Here is a 6,000-nt window from a genome sequence, read left to right on the forward strand (position 1 = left end):
AAATTTGACTTAAAGACTAGTTGCATTTGCTCTGGTCTGTGATGCCTGTAGAACATAAAGTTAACATTATATGAGTGCATCACAAAAAATTAGAATATTGCAAATGCAAAGGGCTTTCTTGAGTGTGGAAAAGAGAAGCTGTCAAGAGCTGCAGAGGCATATGCTATTTTTCTGCTGGTTATTAAGAGTGGCCTCTGTCACATGTAAGTAGTTTTTTGATCCGCTGATCATAGCTGCTATAAACGCTCTATTGACTACAGACAAGACCCCCAGGGGATCCCTGGACCATTTAATGTTTTAACATGTTTAATAAAGCGTTATTCATTAAGCAACATGGTATAGTAAAGACAAGCATTTCAATTGCTGTTTATTTTTCCAAGTCAGCCGAGTCTGTGTTCTGTGTCCAAATCATCTGTCTATTTTTTTCCTGGATATTTTTTCACATCAACTTGCCGATGTATCCAAATAATCAATGTGACCGTGTCACCTCCCGGTTCCAGTCCTCTCACAGAGTGACTCTCAGCCATCCTTACACTTTGTAAACAGCTGAATTATTTGGCATTCAGCACAGATCTCTGTTAGCCAACCAGTCTGCCTCTTCCCTCTTGTGTGTCCTATCACTTTAACCGGATGGCATGTTTCACTTTGCCTGACTTAATGACACTGTCTGACAAGGAGGGCAATTACACTTTTGCCATGCTGCACAAAATGCAAGGCTCATCTGAAAGGGCTTGTTGTCCACAAGCCCGTCAGGTGTGATTGCTCAGTCTCTTGCAGGGACATGAAATGAGCTGATAGTGAATGTGATGCCTGTCTGCTCCCTTTATTGCACTGCATGTCTGACTTTTGGTTAAAGCCACAATAACATACACTCAGGCACTTAATGTGAGATTTACAGGGCTTGGGTTTATTTTAAGCGTGGCATCGCATACAGCTCATTTAAAGTGATCAGCAATCAGGGGCAGAGTACATAGCCTTCTTGGTGTATTTGACATTTCCTGTAGTTCTTTTTCAAATATTCATTTTGGTGTCTCACTGTGGGTATATGCAGACTCCCGTATTGCCAAATAACCTCATCTGAACAACCATCTTTTACACTACGAAGTCCTATGTGGCCCCACACGCAGGAAAAGGTCAGCAAGAAATGGTGCAGGGTCAACCAAATTATAAAACCTTGCAAAGGTCAAAAGTGAAGTCCTGCTGCACATATTTCTTCTATAGACACGTCCCTAAAGACAGCTATTACTGTAGTGCGGGGGTGTTAAATACAGGCCCGGGGGCAAAAATCGGCCCAGTAAAGACTACCATCCAGCTCACTGGAAAATGCGAAGGAGGGCATAAGTTTTAGACTAAGTTTTATAAGTGTTTTTTAACGTTTTCCTACCAATAAAGACCTTCCCCATGGGCATTCATACTACATGAAAGTAATTAAGGAATAGGTAAACAATTAAATGACACAAGTGCTCCTGTTTTTTCATCTGCTATCGAAATTTCAGGGTTTTGTTTTTCAGTTTGGTCACAGTAAAAAAAGGTCATAGCTACTATAAAGAATTATTCCATAACTATTCCACTAGTTTACTGTATGAAAATAAGTGCAGGGTATTTCAGGAGTGGTGTGAGAAATCGGTGTACTCTCTCACAGAGTGTAATTCTAGGGTCACAATCAGGTCAAATCCAGCATTTGTAGCCCAAAACCCTTCTCTCTGATTGACTCCTTTAGAGTTAGGGGCATGAGTGCGTGGATGCTTGTTGTCTAGTGAGGAATTTATATCCATTTTATATTGAAATGAAAAAGACCTTCAAGAGGTCCACAAATGCATGCTATGTTCAAGTCCCAGTGGAAATTGGGACATCTGGGCTTCCACAGTATTACAGAGTTTTTTCAAATAAAATGGATGTTTCTTTCTTCTAAATAAATAGACTGCACTTCAATCTTGTGGCAAGGTTAAAGTAACTTAAATACCGTGCCTCACTGGGGCACACATTAGTTAGCATATACTTACTTCAGAGGATGTACAGTACAACCATGGTAAGCTACGCACTGACTGACTTTTCAAAGCAGAACCACATACAGCTTGTAGCAGCAGCTTATTTAAACAATGTATTAACCTTAATGGGCTACTCTGTAGTGTTTGTAATTGGTAAATCTATGTTTTTGGGTGAAGTGGTGACAAAATGATCAAATTTTTGAAGTTGAACTTAAAATGTTCAAGTGCATAAATGACTGCTAGTTATTCAGGTTTGGATGAACGCATTTGTAAAATAGTTTACCATGTGATCAAATTGCTTTGTATTTGTGTGTGGATTGGAGTATGCATTTATGATCCCTCAAATGGTCCACATAAAATCAGTGTTACATTTTATTGTACACTTGTAGATCACATCATAGATATTTTGTAACCATTTTGACAAAGATTTCTAAAACATCAACATACTGAAGAAAAACTACAAGAAGATAAAACAGAACAAAATAATTGTAATGTAATGAAATCACCACATAAACAATTATGACCTAAAATGACAGTTTCCAATTTATCATATTTAAAATGTGATTATTACTCTGTGTCTGCCTGAACTGATTTTCTTAACTGATCAGAGTAGTTTACTCCAGTGTTTTGTTTTTTTTCTTTTTTTTTCGCACGTATTCCATGTTAAATAGATTTCACACTTAAGTGATGAGTTGATGGTCCATTCATCTACCTTATAATCTTCATATTTAACCAAGGAGCAGCTCTTACCCCTTCTTGTCCACATTTATGACTTTCAAATTGCTCATCTCTTGCTTTCTGGGAATGTATCAGTCGCAAGCTTTCACTGCAGGTGGCTGTTTATTCTGTTTTAAATCAATATGCTGAGTAAGCAAGGGAACGAGTGGGTGCACTTAAGCACGTAGACACTTCTCCGGTGATGGATCAATTTTCCTCATGTACCCCATCTATTCACCAGAGTGTGTAAAACACCTGCTCACACTCACCATGCACAAAACAAAAGGAATATCTCCAGCTTTCCATGTCCAGAAGCCATTACAACACTAACTGTGGTTAGGGTTTGTTGGTAAGTCTCACTGGAGCTGTAATACTCTTTGGTTGTTATTGCTTGTACCTATGCATGAAAATTCACATAGGGCATCAATACAAAATCCTCCACGCAATCTCCCACCAGCCCCAGCTTCAGCACCAAATTCCCACTTTTATCCTCTGCCTTCTAATTTGAGCATTTGCTCCACTGCATGTTAGCATTGAGATACATGACTACAGGGAGGAGAGTTTCATCTCGCTCTGCTCTATCTGGTGGGAATTGAGTAGGATCCAGGCAGACTTAGATTTGCCTCCGGTGTTCAGAGGAGAGGACGGTAGGTCCTCAACAACCCTGTATATGTGTGTATATGTGAGTGCGCGTCTATGTCTGTTCCCCCAGTTTATCACTCTCCTGCAGGTCTGCAGTGGGAGCAAAATTCATTTACAGTACAAGCTTCTCATTTGACTGTTGATATTTGACTCCAGGTTATGGGACAGAGTTGGAGCCTCACTGAAGCCTCACTGCATTTCGCAACATTATTCGTTTTAAACACTAAGCGGCTATTGCTCATTTGAAAATCAGGTGATAGGTTGTTTTTACACACAGTTGTGTTTAGCTGCTCTTTTGATATTAGACAAAAAACAAAGTATGTAAGGAAGTGCTGACAAACACCTTTCTCCAAGGTTAGTGTGTGAGCTTTGGACAGGGTATTCTCCATGTTAGATAAGAAGTTTATGTATTGAGAGGTTCATTAATCTTTTGCCGGTATTACTGTTGGATGTTGCCTGTTTCTTCTACTTATCAGAGTCAGGAAAATTTAATCTTATATAAGATTAAACTTTTCTCTATATTCTTTTCCCTCATGGCCTTCTATTAGCAATGATAGTTTCATTATCGCCTTTTATGCCTATCACTTGTGTCTTGCAGCCTTTTCTTTAATTTTGATAGTGGATTTACTGTTAGAGGTTGAGATAAGATATTTTCTAACACTGCAAAAGGAAATTACCAAACTGAAAAGTTCAGTGTAGCAACTAATGTATTTAATAGTACAATTTCACCAGTTTAGTACAACTTTATGAAACTCACATTTGAGTGATTATGATTTAAGCACATCATTGATACCCATGAGAAATTTTTCTTTTTATGTCAAAATTTGAATGCAAGTCTTTTACTTTTAATGGATTGGATTTGGACCTATGGTCACTGTGGGTAGTGACCGAAAGAACGAGATCGCGGATACAAACAATAGCAATGAGCTCCCTCCAAAAGGTTGCTGGCCTCTACCTTAGAGATAGGGTGAGAACTTTAGCCATCTGGGTGGGGCTTGGAGTGGAGTCGCTGCTCCACATCGAATGTAGCCAGTTGAGGTGGTTCGGGCATTTGACAAGGATGCCTTCTGGGCACCTCCTTGGTGAGGTTTTCCAGGCATGTCCCACTGGGAGGAGGCCCCGGGGCAGACCCAGGACACGCTGGAGAGATTATATCTCTCGACTGGCCTGTTCCCCAGGACAAACTGGATGAGGTGGCTGGGGAGAGGGAGGTTTGGGCTTCTCTGCTTAGGCTGCTGCTCCTGCAACCCAGCCCCGGATAAGCGGAAGAAGATGAATGAATGGATGGATATTGCTAATTTATTTCAGTAGAGTAGTTGGATTCATTAGGCACATTCTGAAGAGATATACATTTTTTTGTTTTTAACTTAATCTAACATTTTTCTGAATGTTTTCTTCTGACATTAAAGCGGCTAGTTCAAAAGATTTTTTCACATTGCTGTTACAGCACACGTGCTACATGGCTCTCAATATGTCTATACATTACCCAACAAAGGTGGATGTGCAAAAAAATGCTTCTGATGCACTCAAATCTGACAATAATTGATTATAGCACAGAGAATATCACAGGTTGTTGGGTTAATAGGTGTCATGTTTTTGCACGCTCTACCCATGCATTGCCCCAGCTTAAATAAAAGGAATTATTTTTCTAGTACTAGCAACATGTCTGAATTAAATTATCTCCCGCCTGTGTGCTAGATGTGCGAAAACCCCAAGCTGATTCTGACGACATTGTCAGGAGTTCATGTGTGAAAATGTCTTTTATAAAGGAGAGGTGGAAACCTCCTGACCTGCTCAGGTTGTTGTCACACTGCATACATAGACAATCAAAGCAGGATGAGTGCAGAAAATAAGTAAAGCCAAGGCCAGAACAGATAGTTTGTACAAAAAAGGTGAAAGAATGACAGGCAATCCCCATAAGGGAGATTTTTTTCACTGTTGCAGGAACTACCAGTGACAAAATGCAGACAAGTGCTGGAGTGGTCATAATCACTTTAAAGAAATCCCTCCTGGGTTTTTGTTTTTCCCCAGCAATTCAGCTATGCCCTGTGGGAAAAATAAAAATAAAACAAAACAGCAAAGATAAAAAATCAGCACCCTTGATACCATCATAGCTATGTTATCTGTTTATCCATATACTCACTGTTCCTAATCTTCATCTTGGTTTCAGGTTTCAGGGATAGCTCAGTAGGTAGAGTGGTGGCCCCATGATCGTAAGGTCAGGGTTTCGATTCCCCTGAACAGCTACCCTGAGGTACTTCCACATCTCGGCCACATCGTTAAACCAGATGTATCTGGTGATCTTCAAATTCTAGTTACAAATGAAAATAACTGTGCCTTATCAATTCCAACTTTGGAACTAGTTACCATTTCCTATTAGGTCTGCTCTTCATTTTCAAATTATATCTTAAGAGACATTTAATCTTTTATCTTAATAATTAGGAAGAAATGGCTGAATAATTATTTTATGCTTACTGTTCATATTGCCAGGTTGTCTACTTTACATTTGGCTGCTGAGTGTCTTTCAATAGCAGTAAAGTGCTAAGATTCTGTATTTTGAAATATGCTCTATAAATAAACTTGATTAGATCAGCTTAGCAACTGATTCTAGCCTTTATAGTCCTGCTTTGTAGGTATTTTCAGCACATCTACA

Source organism: Aulonocara sp. 'chitande type north' Nkhata Bay, linkage group LG12 (assembly GCF_057382095.1).
Source record: "Aulonocara sp. 'chitande type north' Nkhata Bay isolate Kocher_YH1m ecotype deep benthic linkage group LG12, A_spYH_male_GT1.1, whole genome shotgun sequence".
Taxonomy (NCBI): Eukaryota; Metazoa; Chordata; class Actinopteri; order Cichliformes; family Cichlidae; genus Aulonocara; species Aulonocara sp. 'chitande type north' Nkhata Bay.